Consider the following 19,551-nt stretch of genomic DNA (forward strand, 5'->3'; position numbering starts at 1 on the left):
GCAGAGGCAGGTAGATCTCTGAATTTGAGGCCATCTGGGATTACACAGGAATAACAAAACAAATCACTGGAAGATTTAGGAAGCTGAGGAAGCTCTCCAGGCTCAGAGAGCTTGGAAGCTGCTATTAAGTTACTAGCTCTCGGGGTTGGGGATTTAGCTCAGTGGTAGAGCGCTTGCAAGGCCCTGGGTTCGGTCCCCAGCTCCGAAAAAAATAAAAAAAAAAGTTACTAGTTCTTCTCTGCGATCAGAGAGCTAGTAAGTTGCACATTTTCGTAAGGCCTTTGCCCAAGGTGCTAGAAGCTCTGAACCAGGAAGAGGGCAGTCCCCAGACAGTCGCCTGCAGGTTCTGCGGGAACTCTTAAGGATGCAGCTGCCTTTCAGGTCGTCCTAGCTCTTCCAGTAACCTTTCACCTGTACTCCTGTGAATAATTTCGGTGGATTTACTGGTTTAGTAAGCTAGACTACTGTGAAATTGTTTTTTGTTTTTCTTTTTGTTACTATGTTGGAACACATCCCTCCAGGAAAAGGTGTCCATCAGGCAGGGGGACAGATTTACCTCATTTAATGCACACACACACACACACACACACACACACACACACACACACACACACGTTTGCATGCCACACAGCCTTTTGACTGGGGTGTCACTGATGCCGTGGGGCCCATGTACGTTTTTACAGTCCCCATGCTCAGGGCTAACCTGGGCAGGCTCAGCTCCACTCAGGCCCAAAGGGAAACATGCTATGCTCTGACCTGTCATGGCTGCCACTGGAAGCCAGTCCCTGGTTCTGACAGACTCTGGGGTAGCTTTGTGGCCCCTGCATTTCCATCAGCCACATCTGGTTGGTCCCTGGCTGGGGAAACTATTTCCATCTCCTGTATAGTTCCCTGCAGGGGTGTACATTGCTGCCTCTGGGAAGGTCACTGTTCCACCCACAGACGGGTTTCATCTTCTTCAGCTACACTGTCTAGTCTTCTGGGAACTGTTGCGCAAGTGTCTAAAGGTTTCTGGAAGTTCACAAGCATAGCGTTTAGCTTCCTTTTAATGTGTTTCCCAGGTACTCTAGCTGGACATCAATCTTGCTAATGCGGAAGTGAAGAACAGGGGAACCTTTATTTATTTATTTATTTTTTGGTTCTTTTTTTTTCCCGGAGCTGGGGACCGAACCCAGGACCTTGCGCTTCCTAGGTCAGCGCTCTACCACTGAGCTAAATCCCCAGCCTTTATGTTTTAAATTACACTGATTGGTCTACTGTGTTTGTGGTATATGTCTGTGTGTGTGTGTGTGTGTGTGTGTGTGTGTGTGTGTGTGCAGGCACACACATATAGAGGTCAGAGGATAACTTGAAGAAATTGGTTCTCTCTTATCAGTGTGTGGCATCCAGGTATCTAACTCGGAGTGTTAGGGGTGGTAGTTTGAGAATGGCCTCCATAGGCTCATATATTTGTATGCTTAATCATCAGTTAGTGAAACTGACTGGGAAGGATTAGGAGGTGTGTCCTTGTTGGAGGAGGTGTGTCCTTGTTGGAGGAGGTGTGTCCTTGTTGGAGGAGGTGTGTCCTTGTTGGAGGAGGTGTGTCCTTGTTGGAGGAGGTGTGTCCTTGTTGGAGGAGGTGTGTCCTTGTTGGAGGAGGTGTGGCCTTGTTGGAGGAGGTGTGGCCTTGTTGGAGGAGGTGTGTCCTTGTTGGAGGAGGTGTGGCCTTGTTGGAGGAGGTGTGGCCTTGTTGGAGGAGGTGTGGCCTTGTTGGAGGAGGTGTGGCCTTGTTGGAGGAGGAGGAGGTGTGTCATTGGCAGTGGGCTTTGAGGTCCCCCCCCCCCCCCCCCCCGGAGCTGGGGACCGAACCCAGGGCCTTGCGCTTCCTTGGTAAGCGCTCTACCACTGAGCTAAATCCCTAGCCCCGGGCTTTGAGGTTTTAAAAGACCATGTCAGGGCTGGGGTCTCTCTCTCTCCCTCCCTCCACCCCCCCCTGCCTCTCTCTGCCTGTCAACCTGTAGACCAGGATGTAAGCTCTCATGCCTTTTTGCCACCATGCTTCCAACCATGATATGGGGCTAATCCTCTGAAACTATAAGCAAGCTTCTTTTTCTTTCTTTCTTTCTTTTTTTTTTTTTTTTGGTTCTTTTTTTTCCGGAGCTGGGGACCAAACCCAGGGCCTTGCGCTTCCTAGGTAAGCGCTCTACCACTGAGCTAAATCCCCAGCTCCTATAAGCAAGCTTCTAACTAAACACTTTCTTTGAAAAGAATTGCTTTAGCCACAGTGACAACAATAGAACAGTGACTTAGACAACTGGATTGGTACCAAGCACCTTTCCCTGCTAAGCCATCTTGCTGGTCCACCATGGAACCTTTCTCAGCCCAGTTGTGTTTGACCCAGGGTCTAAGGTGCTGGATATTCAACAATGGCGCAAAAATCAAAGTGACACTGTGCCTCCAACTTTGCTGATACACGCCCATGGAAATTAAAGATTTAAGTGGGGTGGTAGTGGCACACTTCTTTAATCCCAGCGCTCAGGAAGCAGAACTGGGTTTGAGGCCACCCTGGTTTATTGAACAAGTGCTAGGACAACCAAAGCAGAGAACAGAGAAGCCCTGTCTCAAAGAACCGAATCAAAACAAAACAAAAAGCAAACCACAGAACCCCAGCAAACAAGGAACTACAGGAGCTGGAGAGATGGCACGGCAGCTAAAAGCCCTTGCAGCCAGTCGTGCCAAGTGAAGACAGAGGCAAGAAATTCTGGGGATCATGGACCAGTCAGCCTTACCAAAACAGCAAGGTCCAGGGCAACTGAGTAGCTGTCTCAGAAGATAAAATTGATAGAAGAAGATACCTGGGCATCTACCTCTGACCTCCATGTGTACACAGACTGGGGAACTCTGGTGAGTACACACACACACACACACACACACACACACACACACACACACACACGAGATCTCCAACACGAGGTAAGAGTCCTGGTTTTGTGTGTGTGTGTTTAAGATTTTTATTACTGATGTACGTTTGAATGTATATGGATATGTGTGTACCAATCCCTATCAGATCCTTTGGAGCTGGGTTTACAGGTCCTTGTGAGCACCTTGACTGATGCTTGTGATGTAACCATAACTACTCTTTTTAGGGGGTGGGGTGAGAGAGTATCGGGGGATTCAATATAGGGTTTCTCTGTGTAGTCCTGGCTGTCCTGGAACTCACTCTCTCAACTAGGCTTATATCACACTCACCAAGATGCACCAGCCTCTGCCTCCTGAGTGCTGGGATCAAAGGAGAACACCCACACCCAATCCCCACCCTCTATAAGCATTCTTAACCTCTGAGCCACCACTCCAGTCCCCAGGCTTTTAAAACCCTGTATGAATTTATTTTATATGTGAGTGTGGTGGGTTTGCTTGTGCAGAGGCTTGCAGAAGTCCATCCTTCTCTCTCCTATATGGGCCCAGAGAGTGAATTCAGGTCATAGGATAGGCAGCAAGTGCCTTAGCCCACTGAGCCATGTTACCAGCTCTAGGTAATCCTCTTTCCTAGATAGGGAATCTGAGGATCAACCAAACTGAAGATCTGCCCTAGGTCACGTGATGGGCAGTTCATTTCAGCTAGACGTGCTTGCTTCCAGGTCCCTAAAATGCTATTCATTTACTTCATACTGCTGGGAGTTGTAACTGGTGGGCTCCTAGCCACACACACCCCAGGTCTAAAACACTACTTTAAAAAAAAACCTACTTTATACTATTACTTTATTATCATGTGTGTGGTGGCGTGGATGTGCACTTGTTAAGTGCAGGCCAGAGTACTTTCAAGTCATTCCTCAGGAGCCGTTCACCGTGGACCTGGGCTGGTTGACCAGTCAGCACCCACCCCCACTCTGTATCACTTGCGATCACTATACTCTTTAGGTGGGCTCTACAACCAGAACCCAGGTCTTCATGTTTGCCCCTTAGCAGCTGACCTAACCCCCCCCAAAATCTAAAATACTACCTTTTTCTTCTTTTTCCTCCCTCCTTGTCCCCTCTTCCTTCTCTCTTTTTAAAGCGTCTCCACACTATGCAGTCAATGCTAGCCCTGAACTGTCTCCATACTGTCTGGTCAATGCTGGCCTTGAGTTCGGGCCTGAGGTACAAGCATCCAGTTTAAAACACAGCCTTGGATCAGTGAAGAGGTGGGATGGTAACAGAGAACCAAGTGAGACATGGTGTCTTGGCACCAGGTTTGGGGACGCCTGTCCAGCCAGCCGGACAGGACCGGGGGGGAGGAGGGGAGGCTGAGTCTCCGCTTCCCAGTAGCGCGCCCTGCAAACCCGCGATAACACGGCCGACACCACGCGGCCGCAGCGGCCGCACGTGGGACTGCATTCTGGGGAGGGTGGCTCAGGCTCGCCCTTGTCACATGGCTGCCTCGGGCCAATCAGTGGCCACCCCGGCCAAGGCCATGACGTTAGTGCAGGATGAAGAGCCTTGGGAAAAGGTGAGCTTTGCAAGCTGGGCGGAGCCGGGAAAAGACTGCCAATTCTTGTCCAGTCCAGTATGCCCCGGATCCAGCTGTCGCCTGGTGCCCGTCCAATCAGGATTTGCAACTCCCCGATAGCAGCGCTCCCACAGGAGGGTCTTGGGCTCCCCCTGCCCAACCTCGTGCTTCGTTGAGTTTTTGTGCCTTTTGCTTCGCCAGAGTACCAACTCTTACCCCTCTTCTTTCTTTTTTCCAGCAGTCTTACCCCGCCTCCATTTTTTTTTTTTTTTTTTAAACAACCGGCTCCAGGCCCAGCCTCTTTTCCCTTCTCCTGCCCTTCCCTCAAGGCGGCCTTTGTTCCCGCTGTAATCTGGGTCCAGATCTGCTGGCTGTTGAGAACCTTTGTTTCTCTTCCAGCAACACTGATTTTAAAAACAGTGGGGTTTCCAGGGCTTCTAGCTTCCTCTGATTCGCTCTTAGGTGAGGTCTCCATGAGATTGGCTTGTCTTCACTTTCCCTAGCGTGACCTCCGTCCACCAGAAGTGTTCTCCCAGACACAGCGTGTCCTTTTCCTGGGGTTGGGGGTAGGGAACGGTGGGGGGTGTCTCGTCTACTCGTGTTCCTCCCAAACCCCAGCAATGCCCGAGCACACTCTCTCCCAGATTTGTTCCGGATGTTTCACTGGTACAGGTTCAATTAAGTCATGTGTTCTGTAAGTAAGTGTTGGGGACCTGGGGTGTAGTTCAGCTATATGGCACTCGCCTAGCATGCTCTGGTCCCTGGGCTCCATCCTCAGTGTCTAGAGTTAAGGCTGTGTTTCTGTTTATAATATATCTAAATACACTTTTTTTTTTTTTTTTTCGGAGCTGGGGACCGAACCCAGGGCCTTGCGCTAGCTAGCTAAATACACTTTTAAGATGCATGTTAGTTGGTCTTGGGGATTTAGCTCAGTGGTAGAGCGCTTGCCTAGCAAGCGCAAGGTCCTGGGTTCGGTCCCCAGCTCCAAAAAAAAAAAAAAAAAAAAAGATGCATGTTGGTTGCTCGAATATTTTGGCCTCTTGTAACTTGCACAGTGAATGCAGTAAATACATGATAAAGAATGCTTGGGACCTGAGCTGGGTGTGGTGTCTCCAGGAGAGGCAGAGGCAGCCAGGTATCTATGGGTTTTGAGGTAAGCCTGTTCTATATAGTGAGTTCTAGGCCAGCCAGGACTGTATAGTGAAATCCTGTCTCAAAAAGGAATGCTTGGGGCTAAGTTTGCACCCTTGCTTAATATGCACAAGGTTCTGGGCTGGTCCCCAGCAGCCAAAAATAAATATGTAAATAAATAAATAAAAGTGGCATAATGGGGGCTGGAGAGATGGCTCAGTGGTTAAGAGCACTAACTGTTCTTCCACAGGTCCTGAGTTCAATTCCCAGCAACCACATGGTGGCTCATGACCATCTGTAATGAGATCTGATGCCCTCTTCTGGTGTTTCTGAAGACAGTTACAATGTACTCATATACGTAAAACAAATAAATTAATTTAAAAAATGAAAAAGAAACATGCTTAAAAGTGGCATAATGTTTGATGAAAGTGTTTAGCTGGTGCCCTCTGAGTATCTGTTCTTTTTTTTTCTTTTCTTTTCTTTTTTTCGGAGCTGGGGCCTGAACCCAGGGCCTTGCGCTTGCTAGGCAAGCGCTCTACCACTGAGCTAAATCCCCAACCCCCAGTATCTGTTCTTTGAAGTCAGAGGAGCCCCAGAATTCAGACTGTACAGCAAGGGAATCAGAGGACCCTTCACAGGTGTCACATATTAGCTATCGGCATATCCGGTATTTATGACTCATAACAGTAGCAAAATTATGAAAGAGCAATGAAAATAATTTTATGGTTGAGGGTCACCACAACATGAGGAACTGTGTTAAAGGGTTGCAGCATTAGGGAGGTTGAGAACCACGGCTCTAAAGCATACAATATATATAAACACACACACACACACACACACACACACACACACACACACACGGGAAAGCAAAGGTTTCATCCCTCAGACCAACCTTTCTACCACGGAGGTACAGACAGTCCTTCGCCCCACCTCCTGTGCAAACATGTCTCTCCCCAGGGAGAACTCCTTTCCACCAGCCCAGCTGAAGCAGCTCAGCCCCCAGATGGTCGACAGAGGCTGGAGCAGGGCTGTGAACTTAGGATCAGAGCTGCTGCTGCTGGATCGAGACACTTACCAGGTTCACTTTCTGGCGGGGTAATCCTGGGCAGGCTATCTGACTTGTCCGTTGGAGATCTGAGTGGACTGACTCTCACAGGGGTAAGAATTCTCAGTAGATCTCTGAGTCACATAAAGGTAGCACTTCTTAGCTGTAAAAACAAAACATTTATTTAATTATTTTTTGGGTGGGGCGGGTGTTGCACTAGTGTAGGTCAGAGGGCAGCTTTCAGGAGTCTGATCTGTCCTTCCACTGTGCGGGTTCCAGGGACTCAACTCAGGTCATCAGGTTTGGTGGCAAGCGTCTTTACCTGGTGAGCCAGCTCTGTGTAGTTCCTGCTTAGGTTTTATTTATTTATTTTAAGAGGACCGGCCTTTTCTTTTTGTAAAAAAGGATTTATTTATTCCATGTATGTGGGTACACTGTCCCTGTTGGCATTCTGTCTAAGCTCCACCCCCACAGTTACCTGGCAACAGCCAGGTGTGCCTGACTCACTATAAAAGGGGCTGCTTGCCCCCTCCTCATCCTCTTCTCTTGCTCTTGCCCTCTTCCTCTTTGTCCCTTCTCTCCCCATTCCCCTCCCCACTTCCCTCCACCAGCTCATAGCTGGCCATTATTCCTCTCCTCTTCTCCTCTTCTTCTCTCATTAAACCTTTCCATGTGGAACCAAGTTGGCCCGTTGTGGTTTGTTCGGATGTGAGCTGAGATTTCTACCCCAACAGTCGCTGTCTTCAGACACCCCAGAAGAGGGCATCAGATCCCATTACAGAGGGTTGTGAGCCACCATGTGGTTGCTGGGAATTGAACTCAGGACCTCTGGAAGAGCAGTCCATGCTCTCTCTTTTTTTTTTTTTTTCCTTTTCTTTTTTTTGGAGCTGGGGACCGAACCCAGGGCCTTGCACTTGCTAGGCAAGCGCTCTACCACTGAACTAAATCCCCAACCATGCGGTCTGTGCTCTTAACTGCTGAGCCATCTCTCCAGCCCGTTGTTATTTTTTTATTTTTTGTTTTATGTGCATTGGTGTTTTGCCTGCATGTATGTCTGGGTGAGGGTATCAAATCTTGGAGTTGCAGACAGTTCTAAGCTGTCATGTGGTGGCTGGGAATTGAACTCAGGTCCTCTGGAAGAGCAGTCAGTGCTCTTAGCCACTGTCTCCAGTCCCACTTAGTTTTCATTTTTTGCCGACTCAAGGGAAGCAGAGTTTCCACGATGCACTGTCACCCCCATGTGACTTAGCAAGGGAATTACGTAGAGGAGTTCTCACCGAGGGAAAGCACCCTGGACTCCATCCAGTCCTTCAAGCACGGGTTTCTCTTATGTCTGGCATCTCCTGGGCTTCCAAACCCTGAGCTGTCACTGTTGAGAAGAGAGCAGATCACCTCTGGCCTCAGGCGTTAGTTGTGCCATTTAGAACTCTGGAATCACACCCATTCAAGGCCCCTCATAAAAACTGGGTTGGGCTCAGCCTTAGCGCAGCCATCTTCTTTGAGTCTCCTGTGCGGAGTGGCAGAAGAAGCCAAGGGAAGAAAGATGAGGCAGAGGTCCAAGTAGACCAGCCTGTGTACCCACGAAGCCTGCAGGAGCAGAAGTAAGGGATGCTGAAGGCCGGGACACCAGGACAAGTTGTTGGACTCTGTGCTGCTGTTGGTAATAAGTCTCAATGGGCCTGGAACATCATCTCGACGAGATCATCCGGGAAACTGCCTTCCTCACAATCAAAACAGTCGCACTGGCCCTCAGCCCTGGACCTTTGGCATTCTGGACTAGTTCTGTTCTCACTTGTGGCCAAGTGTATCGTGTGTACAAGAAATCCTCTTGGTAGCTCTTGCTCCTCCTTCCTCTTGCTCTCTCCTGCTCCCTTTGTCCCTTCTCTCCCTATTCCCCTCCCCCCTTCTCTCCACATGCTCACGGCCAGCCTCAACCTCAAAACACTCTCTCTCTCTCTCTCTCCCCTTTTTACTCCCCTCCCCATGCCTTGCATAAACTCTATTCTATACTAAAAAGAAAGAAAGAAAGAGAGAGAGAAAGAAAGACATCCTCATACTGTCAGCTGAATAATCAAAGAAAGAAAGGAAGAAAAGAAAAGAAAAACATTAGGTTTAGAGTGCACGATTTTAATCTAGCATTTGGGACACGGGGTCAGGCCTGTCTCTGTGGTTTGAGGCCAGTGGGGACGACACAGTAAGACTAACTCAAATAGAAGTTACAGGTTATCCTGGGTTACATTGTGACTTTAGGGGCAACCTGGGCTATAGGAGACTGCCTCAAAAACAAAGCCAGGCATGGTGGCACCACCTTTAATCCCAGCACTTGGGGGCAGAGGCAGGAGGAGCTCGGTGAGTTTCAGGCATTGGACACTCTTGACTGGACTCAGGTGACTCTGCTAAGCCTCTGCTTCCTCCTTCCTTATCCAAGCTCTCATGAGCGTGTGAAGCTTCTGCCACCGTGTTCCTATGTCAGCGCCGTCCTGGGCAGGATGGGTACCCATTCCATCCACCTTACAGATATGGGGCAGGTTATTACGATCTCATGTGAATCCCTGATGTCCACTGGTTTGTGACAAAATGTTTCCTGGGGGTTGGACTGCTGTGAACAGACACCATGACTGAGGCAACTCTTTTTTTTTTTTTTTTTTTTTTGGTTCTTTTTTTTCGGAGCTGGGGACCGAACCCAGGGCCTTGCGCTTCCTAGGCAAGCGCTCTACCACTGAGCTAAATCCCCAACCCCGACTGAGGCAACTCTTATAAGGACAACATTTAAGTGGGGCTGGCTCACAGGTCAGAGGTTCAGTTCATTATCATCAAGGCAGGAGCACGGCAGCATCCAGGAAGGCATGGGGCAGGAGGAGCTGAGAGCTCTACATCTTCATCCGAAGGCTGCTAGCAGAATGCTGGCTTCCAGGCAGCTAGGGTGAGGATCTTAAAGCCCAAACCCCCAGTGACACACCTACTTCAACAAGGCCACACCCACTCCAACAAGGCCACACCTCCTAATAGTGCCACTGCCTGGGCCAAGCATATACAAACCATCATAGGAGATGAAACCCAGCTGTCTACTCACCCTAGAAGAGGAACCCACTACAGACCAAAAGACAGATAACACCGAAGTCCAACTTTGTAAACCAACGAGTCTCATTAGGGTCACTTGCAGGAGCAGAACTGACTCAAAGATAGCAGCTTCACCAGGCCCCACCCCAGCTTGGGTGACAGTTCACAGAGCTGGGGACCTGGAGCGCACTGCACATCCTGAGGCAGCGCAACAGGCTGGAGAGTGTTCTTTGCGGGCGCCTCAGTTGGTCTAAATGTGCCAGGCTTCTGGTCTGGTCTTGGCAGCTCAGCGTCCTTCATTCTGAGAGGGACCCTCAGCTTTTAGTTTTCTCTGGCAGGGAAGCATCTCAGGATTCCATTGCCGTGAAGAATAAAACTGGGACTAGCTTACACGTTCAGAGGTTCAGAGCATGGCAGCGTGCAGGTAGGCAGACATGGTGCTGGAGAAGCCGAGGGTTCTAGGTCTTGATTTGCAGACAGCAGTAGAGGACTGTCACTGGGTGTAGCTTGAACGTAGGAGACCTCACACCCCTCCCCCACAGCAACCCACTTCCTTCAACAAGGTCACGCCCACTCTAACAAGGTCACACCTCCTAATAGTGCCACTCCCTGTGGCCTAGCATTGAAACTTGTGAGTCTGTGGGGGCTGCCTGTACGAACCACCACAGGAGCCAGGTAAATCTGCCACGGACTGTACCCGCCCACAAACCTTTCCTTAAGTTGCTTTTGCCACTGCAGTGAGAAACTGATATGTTCCCATTTTGCAGAGAGAGAACACTGAGTCATACAGGGTGACAGGACCTTGCCTATCACTGGGACGGTGGGAGGGCAAAGAGACCCTGGGTCAGAGCTCACCTCTTCCTCTGGTAGCTGGCTCCCCAACCTTGCATCTAAGCTTCCTCCTCTGTGAACTAGATTGGTAGGTCTCAGCTTCCTACCGGAAGTTGGGAGCTTGGATGCTGGTGGGGTGGGGTAGGCATGGAATGCATCCAGGGTGGGCATAGCACACACAGGTTAGAAGAATTCTTCCAAGGAGGTCAGGCATAGGCCTGACCCTTGGCTTGGCTTGTACTAGGCAGCTCCGTGGGACTCTTTCCAAACATATGGGCAACCATAACATTTGCTGCTGAAAACCTCACCTTCCACTCTTCACGAGATACTCGACCCCTCACCGAGGCCCCTGAGGTCTGTTGGCACGACTCCGGCAGCTCTGGTTTTCTCTCTGGTCCCTGGCTTCTCCTGTCTCCTTGGAGATCCTTCTGCCTTTGCACCTGCTGTTCTCACGGTCTGAGATCCTTTCTCTCACTCTCTTAGTTTGGGGTTTATTGCTGTGACGAGAAACCATGGTCACGACAACTCTTATAAAGGAAAACACTTAACTGTGGCTGGCTTACTGTTTCAGAGGTCTGGTCCGTTCTCATTTTGGCGGGAAGCATAGCAGCCCTCAGGGAGACATGACAGGCATAGGGACAGAGCTGAGAGTGCTATGCCGGCCCTGGATGCATTTCATGCCTACCCCACCCCCACCTCCTTAGGAAGCAGACTGTGCCACACTGGCTGTAGCTTGGGCATAGGAGACATCAAAGCCTGTCCCCTAGTGACACACTTCCTCCAACAAAGCCACGCCTACTCTAACAAGGCCACACCCCCTACCGGTGCCACACCCTATAGGCCAAACATTCAAACATATAACTCTACGGGGGGGGGGGGGGCATACCTATCCAAAATACCACACCATCCAAGGCTATTACAGAGGTAAAGGGAGTCTCTGTGGGTGGGGATTGAAGGACTGAAAGAGGAACAAGTGTAGAGACTCAATAGGGAGGAAGAGAGTGTTCTGGCAAAAGGAAATAACCCCATTCTGGTTGGAGGCACCATGTGGGAGATTGGGACTGAGAAGGAGCAGACTGAAATCCTGGACGACCCCAATCCTGAAGTCAGTGGAGGGTTTTGAGTAGAAGCGATTGCTTAGCAGTTGCCCCTGAGCATGGATTAGAAACTTGTTTCTAAAGAAAACTGTCTTCCAGGAAGGCTGGAGAGAGGGCTCAGTGGTTAAGAGCACTTGCTGCTCTTGCTGAGGACCCGATGATCCCATCCGACTTCCGCAAAGCGCGCAGACGTGCGAACAATGAAGGAATCATCCATACACGTGAAATAAAATAAATGAACGTAAACAGTTGACAGGAAACTGCCCTCCAAGAATGTCCTGATGACCACAAGCTGGACATCGTTTTTATAGGTTCCCACTGAACCCGGCCAAAACAAGATGTTGCACTTCCTGTGGCCACCAGAAGGTGGCACCAGCATACCAGTATGTCACCCTTGTTCTGATTGCCTTCAGAAACTAGAGTGGGGGGAAAAAGGGCGGGTGGCGGGTAAGGAAAATGCCTGAAAATGACCGGTAAAAGGGGGGGGGGGTTTGGCGGGGAATAGCTTGGATGTAAAGTGCAAACCACAAAGCCCAGGATGATGGGACCAGAGTGTTATGTTCTCTCTCTCTCTCTCTCTTTCTCTCCCTCCCTCCCTCCCTCCCTCCCTCCCTCTCTCTCTCTCTCTCTCTCTCTCTCTCTGGTCTAGCAAAACATGTGGGTCTAGCATCTGTTTTCCTGTTTTCATCATTATCTGCCCCGCAGTCTGCCCACAGACCCCTGACACACACTGCCATGTGGGTGCTGAGTAAGTGCTGTCCCCGATGCCCCACCCCGTCTCTCCTTCTCCCCTTCAGCCCTACCCCTATTAGCACGTTGTTTTGGACAGGGTCTATGTAGCCCTGGATGACCTAGAACTCACTATGTGGACCAGGCTAGCCTCACGTTCAGTCAGAGACCTTCCTGCCTCTGCCTCAAGGGCTCTGGGATTACAGGCTCCCTTTCTGGCAAGTTCTTTATGCCTGACTCAAACTCCTGGTCCAAGCTGGAGCCTTGGAATATGGGAGATCCAGGTCTCAAGCCAGGGGACGGGAGAGGGAGTGAGTTGTGGCTCTACATACACTCTCTGGCTCCTTGCTTTTGTCCCCAGAGGAAGTGTCCCAGTCCCCAGCTGTGTCTCCAGCCATAAACACTATAACAACCACCTCACCGGGCTCTCTGGTCTCTTTGCGGCCCGATACACAGTCAGTTTCATCTGACTCCATGTTCTCTTTCACTCTGTCCACATGAGTGGCCTGGAGCTCCTCAGATCCCCCTGTACCTGCCTGCCTTGTTCTGGGGCCTTTGCAGAGCCTGCTCCCAATCCCTGGAATGGCCTCCCTCCCACTCTCTCAAGATGGGCACTGACTCCTGAATGGAGCGCTTTCCGAAGCCTTCCCACGACCTGTTCTGCAGGATTGTCAAGCCGTTGACCTGCGGGGGCTCTCTGCTTAATCAGAGTCAGTATTTTCTTGACTGTTTCTTTCATTGGAAACCCCTGAGGGGCAGGGGCCAGGCCTGTCTTTCTTCACTCCTGCCGGCAGGGACCGGGCCATCTTCACTGCATGCCCAGTGACTGCAAGAGCACCCAGAGGACAGAGATGCGAGGAGGAGGCGTTGGCTCATTCACTCAAGCCCTCACCTTTCCTCTGTTTAGCTCCTCAGGATGGGCACTGAGGCCGCCTCCTCAGGGGCATCGGTAACTGGTCTTGTATTTCTTTCCTTTCCTTTTGTTTGGTTTCTGAGGTAAAAATCGAACCCGGAACTCACTTTGTAGTCCAGGCTGCCCTTCAACTCACAGTGATCTCAGCCTCTCTCTTTTTTTTTAAAAAGATTTATTTATTTTTATTTATATGAGTACACTGTCACTGCCTCAGACACACCAGCAGAGGGCATCGGATCCCATCACAGATGGCTGTGAGCCACCATGTGGTTGCTGGGATTTGAACTCAGGACCTCTGGAAGAGCAGTCAGTGCTCTTAACCGCTGAGCCATCTCTCCAGCCAGATCTCAGTCTTCTAACTACTGGGAACATAGGCATAAGCCATCACACCCAGCCCCCAATCCTTTCTTTTTCAGTGTTTTCAGACAGGTTCATCGTCGTCGTCGTCGTCATCATCATTGTCATCATCGTCATCATCATCATCACCATCATCATCATCGATACTTTTTATTACACTTTACGTGTCTGAGTGAGCACTCATGTGCATGTAAAGGTCAGATGATAATCTATGGGAGTTGGTACTCTTTTCCCAACACGTGAGTCTCAGAGAACTGAACTCAGGTGATGACCTAAGCTCGCAAATGCCTTTCTCTGGTAAATCGTCTCTCTGGCCTGAGTCAGGGCCTTATGTAGCTGAAGGTGGCCTTGAACTCCCGATCCTCCTGCCGCTGTCATTCCCAACTTAGAAAGTCCCTGCAAACACCCACCTGGAGTTCACATGCTTTTGTTTGTGCAGGGGTCAGAACCGAACCCAGGACTCTGTGCACCCTAGGCAAGCACTTTACCAACTGGGCTACATCCCAACACCTTGGCTTTTCTACTCCGAGGTACAAGGTTGTGGTCATTTCCTAACAGTCCCGCAAAGACATCTCCTTCCCATCCCTTCTTCCCTTCCTTTATCTAGGAAGAAAGCCCAAGGACCTCACTAAACTGCATCTGCTCTGAGGACATCTACAGGGCCTTTCATTTTTGATTGGGACAAGGCCTCACTGTGTACTCCTGGCTAGCCTGGAACTCTGTAGACCAAGCTGGCCTCAAACTCACAGAGAGCCTCCTGTGCCTTCCTCTTGAGCACTAGGATTTGGGGTGTGCACCCTCATCTGAGCAGAGGAACCCTTTTTCGAAGGCTCTAAATCATTGGTTCTCAACCTATGGGTTGCAACCCCCGGGGGGTTTGCAATGACCGTTTTTACAGGAATAGAACATAAGATATCCTGCATATCAGTATTTACATTATGATTCATAACAGTAGCAAAACATTATAGTTAGGAAGCAGCAATGAAATAATTTTATGGTTGTGGGGTCACCGCAATGTGAGGTAAAGAGTTGTAGCATCAGGAAGGTTGGGAACCACTGTGCTAGACAGAGTCTATGTTGTTCAGTTCACGGCTCTTTTTTTTTTTTTTTTTTTTTTTTTTGGTTCTTTTTTTTCGGAGCTGGGGACCGAACCCAGGGCCTTGCGCTTCCTAGGTAAGCGCTCTACCACTGAGCTAAATCCCCAGCCCCCAGTTCACGGCTCTTTTTTTTTTTTTTTTAAAGATTTATTTATTTATTATATATAAGTACACTGTAGCTGTCTTCAGACACACCAGAAGAGGGCATCAGATCTCTTTACAGATGGTTGTGAGCCACCATGTGGTTGCTGGGATTTGAACTCAGGACCTCTGGGAGAGCAGTCGGGTGCTCTTAACCGCTGAGCCATCTCTCCAGCCCCAGTTCACGGCTCTTTAAACTTACATTCGAAGTCATGAAGACAAAATAATCAAATGGTAATGCAGGCCTGTGATTCCAGCTATTCTAGAAGACGAGACAGGGGGATTGAAAGTTTGAACCAGCCTGGGCTACATATCAAGTTCAATTTCAGCCTTACCTTGGTAATCTCTCCTCTCAGGAGGCAGAAGCAAGTAGACTTCTGTGGGTCCCAGGCCAGCCAAAATGAGAGGGGGTGGGGAGCAGGTGTGGAGTCCAATCCCTGTGATCCTGGCACTGGGGAAGCTGAAGGAGAAAGGTCGCTTCGAGTACCAGACTGGCCTGGGTTCCTGTGTGAGACACTATCCAGGAACAAGTAAGACACGGGCATGGTGGTGCAGGCCTGAAATGCCTGCACCGAGGAGGAGTCAGAGGCAAGAGGATCAGGAATTCAAGTTCAGCCTCAGCCCAGGAGAGCCAGCGGTTTGGAGTAGCCATGGCTGCCTTAAACTCCCAGTGTTCTCACCTCTGTGTCTTGCGTGCTCAGATCACAGGCATGCACAGCACATCTGGATTTCTATGCCCCGTGTCCAAAGCAGCCTTGCTGTGTGGTTGTCTCCCTCTTACCAGCCTTACCTTCCTCTCCTGCCTCCATGGGGAAGACCTCTGAGTTCCCAGGGGCCTTCGACCATTGAAGGGGTTTGAAGGCAACCCAAAAGATGGCCCTGACAGGAGCCTCACCACCCAGCTTGTCAGGTCACTTGAAAAACCTCAGGGTGGTCTGCTCTTCCCTGGGCCTGAGATCACAGAGGCGAGTCCCACGAGACCCCCACAGTGGGTGAGGTTGTGTGCAGTTGTGGAATGCCTAGGGTACGCCATTTTTTGAAGGGAAGGGACACTGAGTTGAGCCCTGGGGTGACTTGGAGGTTCCAGAGCTATAAAGAGCTCAAGCCATCGCCTCGGGGTCAGGTCAGGCTGATGCTTTAATACCAGGAAAAGGACAACGTAGCCTGGCACCAGGGGACCCGGAACGAGTTGGTGCTATGGAATGTGAACGTTGCTGGGGCTGGAAAGGATGCGGGCAAAGCTGGTCACATGCAGCTGTTGTCGATTTCATGCCCCGTCCTCTGCTGCTTCTTGGGGACGGGCTCCAGCTGTGGAGCCCAGGTGCCAATGAAGGTCAGATTTCCTCGGTAAGGGAATAAAAACGGTGTTTCCTCTGGAGGGGCGAGCTGCAGCTGCCTCACACACATACTTCCAGATTAGGCCAAATCCCACAGCAGGTGATGGGGAGGCTCCCAGTTAGAGTTCCAGTTGTGTGGGAGGTAGTAAGCAAGGGGAAACTGCGTGTGTATGGGCCTGCCCGTACACATGTGACGGTGCCTAGACCTGGGAATGGGTCACCTCTGTCCCTTCCTTCACACCACTTCACTGTGCCCCGTTTCTGCCACATGCGCCCTGGGTTAGGATTTAGGGACAAGAATGGTAATAGCTTAACTGGATCAAGGGTCATGCATGCAAGGGACAGGGATACGGAGAGAGGATGGGAGGAAGGGGCTGCTTGCTGTTGAAGTCTTGGTGGACCTGTGAAGAGTGAGGCACAGGCCCTTGTATGAGCTGAGGTAGCACTCTACTCTCGCCACTGACTTGGGGGATGGGGTGTTCGTGCCCATGTGTACACCCATGCCAGTGTCTGTAGCGGCCAGAGGAACCCTGCTCTGTCACTGGTTGCCTTATTCCCTTGAGGCAGGATCTTCTGCTCAACTTGGAGCCCAGCTGGAAGCTAGTAAGTCCCAGGGAGCCTCCTGCCTGCTGCCTGCCTTTGTATATGCATGCTTGGGATTTGAACTCAGGTCCTCATGCTTGCATACCAAGCACTTGTCTTGCTAAACCAGCTCCTTAGACCCTCTTTGCCTCTTTTTTGAGATAGGGCCTCAGGTAGCCCAGGCTGGCCTTGCTCTTTCTTTCTCTTTCTCTCTCCCTCCCTCCCTTCCTTTCCTTTCACCCTTTCTTTTTCTTTTTTGTTTCCCTTTTTGAGACAGGGTCTCACTATGTATCTCTGGCTGTCCTGGAAATCACTATGTAGAGCAGGCTAGCCCCAGACTCATAGAGTTGTGCCTGCCTGTGCTTCTTGGGTGCAGGGATCAAAGGTGTGTGCCACGGTGCCAGGCTTTGGGTATGAGCTTTCTTCTTGGTTGAGGAAGATCTTGAACTTCTGACCCTTCTGCCCTCACCTCCACGCAGTGCTGGGGTTACTGCTGTGTGTCACTGTGTGCACATGAGTTTAAAACATGTGCGCGTGTAGCGACTCAGAAACTGTGGTTGCCCAAAAATGCTGGTTCCTACTTTCCAGTAGCATTCCTGGGGTGGGCTCCAGCAACCCAAACCCTCTAGGTCATTGTGTCATCCCTTCATCTCAGTAGTGAGTCTCTGCATGGGGACAACACAGGTTTAGTCTGAGCACCAGTGGAGAGGACACTGTCATGAGAACCGGGTCTGAGTAAGCTGTGTCTCTAGGAGAAGTGTCCCCTGCAAGTAAAACCCGGGGGAAACATTGATTGTGTACCAGGCACCAGGTCATAAGTCTGCAGTTAAAACAGAGATCTCATAGTGTCTGTCCAGCCACACTGGCTTATCGGGCCTCGGTACTTTGTGCCTCCCAGAGTCTCTGAACACTAGGAAATGCTGGGCCACCTACGGCATGGAAATGAGCTCAAAAATAGACTAGCTTGTCTGACGTCCCACTTCCCCTATTTTGCCCCATGTGATACGGGCCAATTACTTCCAATTTCTGAGCCTCAGTGTCTCCCCCCCAACCCCCAAGGAAGTGTTGCGGTGAGAAACCTTCCTGGAAGGGCTGCCCAGAGAGAAGGGGACGGGGCCAGTGCCCCACCCCCACCGCAGCGCGGCAGCCTGCCCTAGAGGCCCTGTCTTAATCACCGTGCACTAACAGCGGCTGTTTACGAAGCGCTCAGGCCCTGGTTGGCAGGTGTCATCACTCACTCCTGTTCCGGGCAGGGAGGCAGGCTCAGAGAGGGCAACTGGCCGCGGTGCTACCTTTTGCACCCGGACTCTTCCTCCCAGGTGCTCAAGTTAGCTTCATGTACATACCGTACATACGTACGTACAGTACGTACGTGGGCTGGAGCCTCCCTGATCAGGGTGTTGTCTGTCTTCCCCTCTCAGCAGAGTCTGCCGGTGGCCTGCTGGAGAGGAGCCCAGTGCTGTTCACAGGCTTGGAAGCTTCTCAGAACCGGGACAGACGAAGGGGCCAGGCTCCAGCTGTCTCCATGCTGCCTAGCGCCGGCTGTGGAGGGCAGGCTTGATGGAGTAGCAAAGCTTGCACAGGGGAATTAGCAGCATCTGTGTCCTGACATGGGACGTCAGGAATGTGAGACAACCCCAGCAACTGTATGCCTGCCAGGGACGTTGGCAGGGAGGGGCTGGGGGCAGGCCATCCAAGCCTTCCTGGACCCCAGAAATCACCAGGCAGCAGCTGTTCCTGTCACTCTAAGCAACCTGGTCCTGGGCTCTCGTATGCACAGGGTCTGCAGAACTCGGGGTGTCTGTTCAGCTACTCTATGGAACCCCGTTTTTTCTTTTGTCCTGTCTTCACAGTACTGGTAATCAAATCTGAGTCCTTTTTGTTTGTTTGTTGTTTTGGTTTTGCTTTTTGCTTGTTTGTTGTTTTGGTTTTGCTTTTGCTATAAGGCTTAACTCCTTAGCCTTGGCCTGACTGGACCGCATGATGTAGATCAGGCTGGTCCTAAACTCACTGATCTGCCATCACGTCTGGCCTGCTTTGATCTTAGTCTTTTTCTTTTTAAAGACTGTTTCACCCTGTAGCTCAGAGGGCTGGCCTATAACTCGTTCTCTGTCCCAGGCTGGCATCAAATTTGAGGTGATCCTCTTACCTCACGCACTCTGAGTGTGGGGATTACAAGTTTGGGCCTGGGGTTGGGGATTTAGCTCAGTGGTAGAGCGCTTGCCTAGCAAGCACAAGGCCCTGGGTTCGGTCCCCAGCTCCGAAAAAAAGAAAAGGAAAACAAACAAACAAACAAACAACAAACCAAGTTTGGACCCACCATTCCTGACTTTATTTCTGGAGACAAGGTCTGTTCCCTTACCCACCTCCAACTCTGGCTGATCCACCCGCTCAGCCTTCTGAGTGGAGTCTTTCTTCTCCTCTCTGAGACAGTCTCACCATGTCCAGTCGCTCCTGGAATCCAGAAATTGTCAGGTGGAAACTGCCCCTATGACACTGAACAACCAGGTTCTGGGCTCTGATGTGCATAGACAGAGCCTATTGAGAACCCAGGGTGTCAGCTCAGCTCTATCATGGAACCCCATATGTACCCCAGGCCGATTTCAAACTCCTAATTAAAAAATATTCATTTTATTTTTAGTTATGTGTATTTGTGTATGTGAGTGTGTGCTCATTGCATACAAGTGCCAGCAGAGGGCAGAAGAGGGCACCAGACCCTCTAGACCGGAAGTTAGAGCCTGTTGCAAGCCACGCCTAGGGGACCCT

Source organism: Rattus norvegicus, chromosome 17, assembly GCF_021556685.1.
Source record: "Rattus norvegicus strain SHRSP/BbbUtx chromosome 17, alternate assembly SHRSP_T2T, whole genome shotgun sequence".
NCBI lineage: Eukaryota > Metazoa > Chordata > Mammalia > Rodentia > Muridae > Rattus > Rattus norvegicus.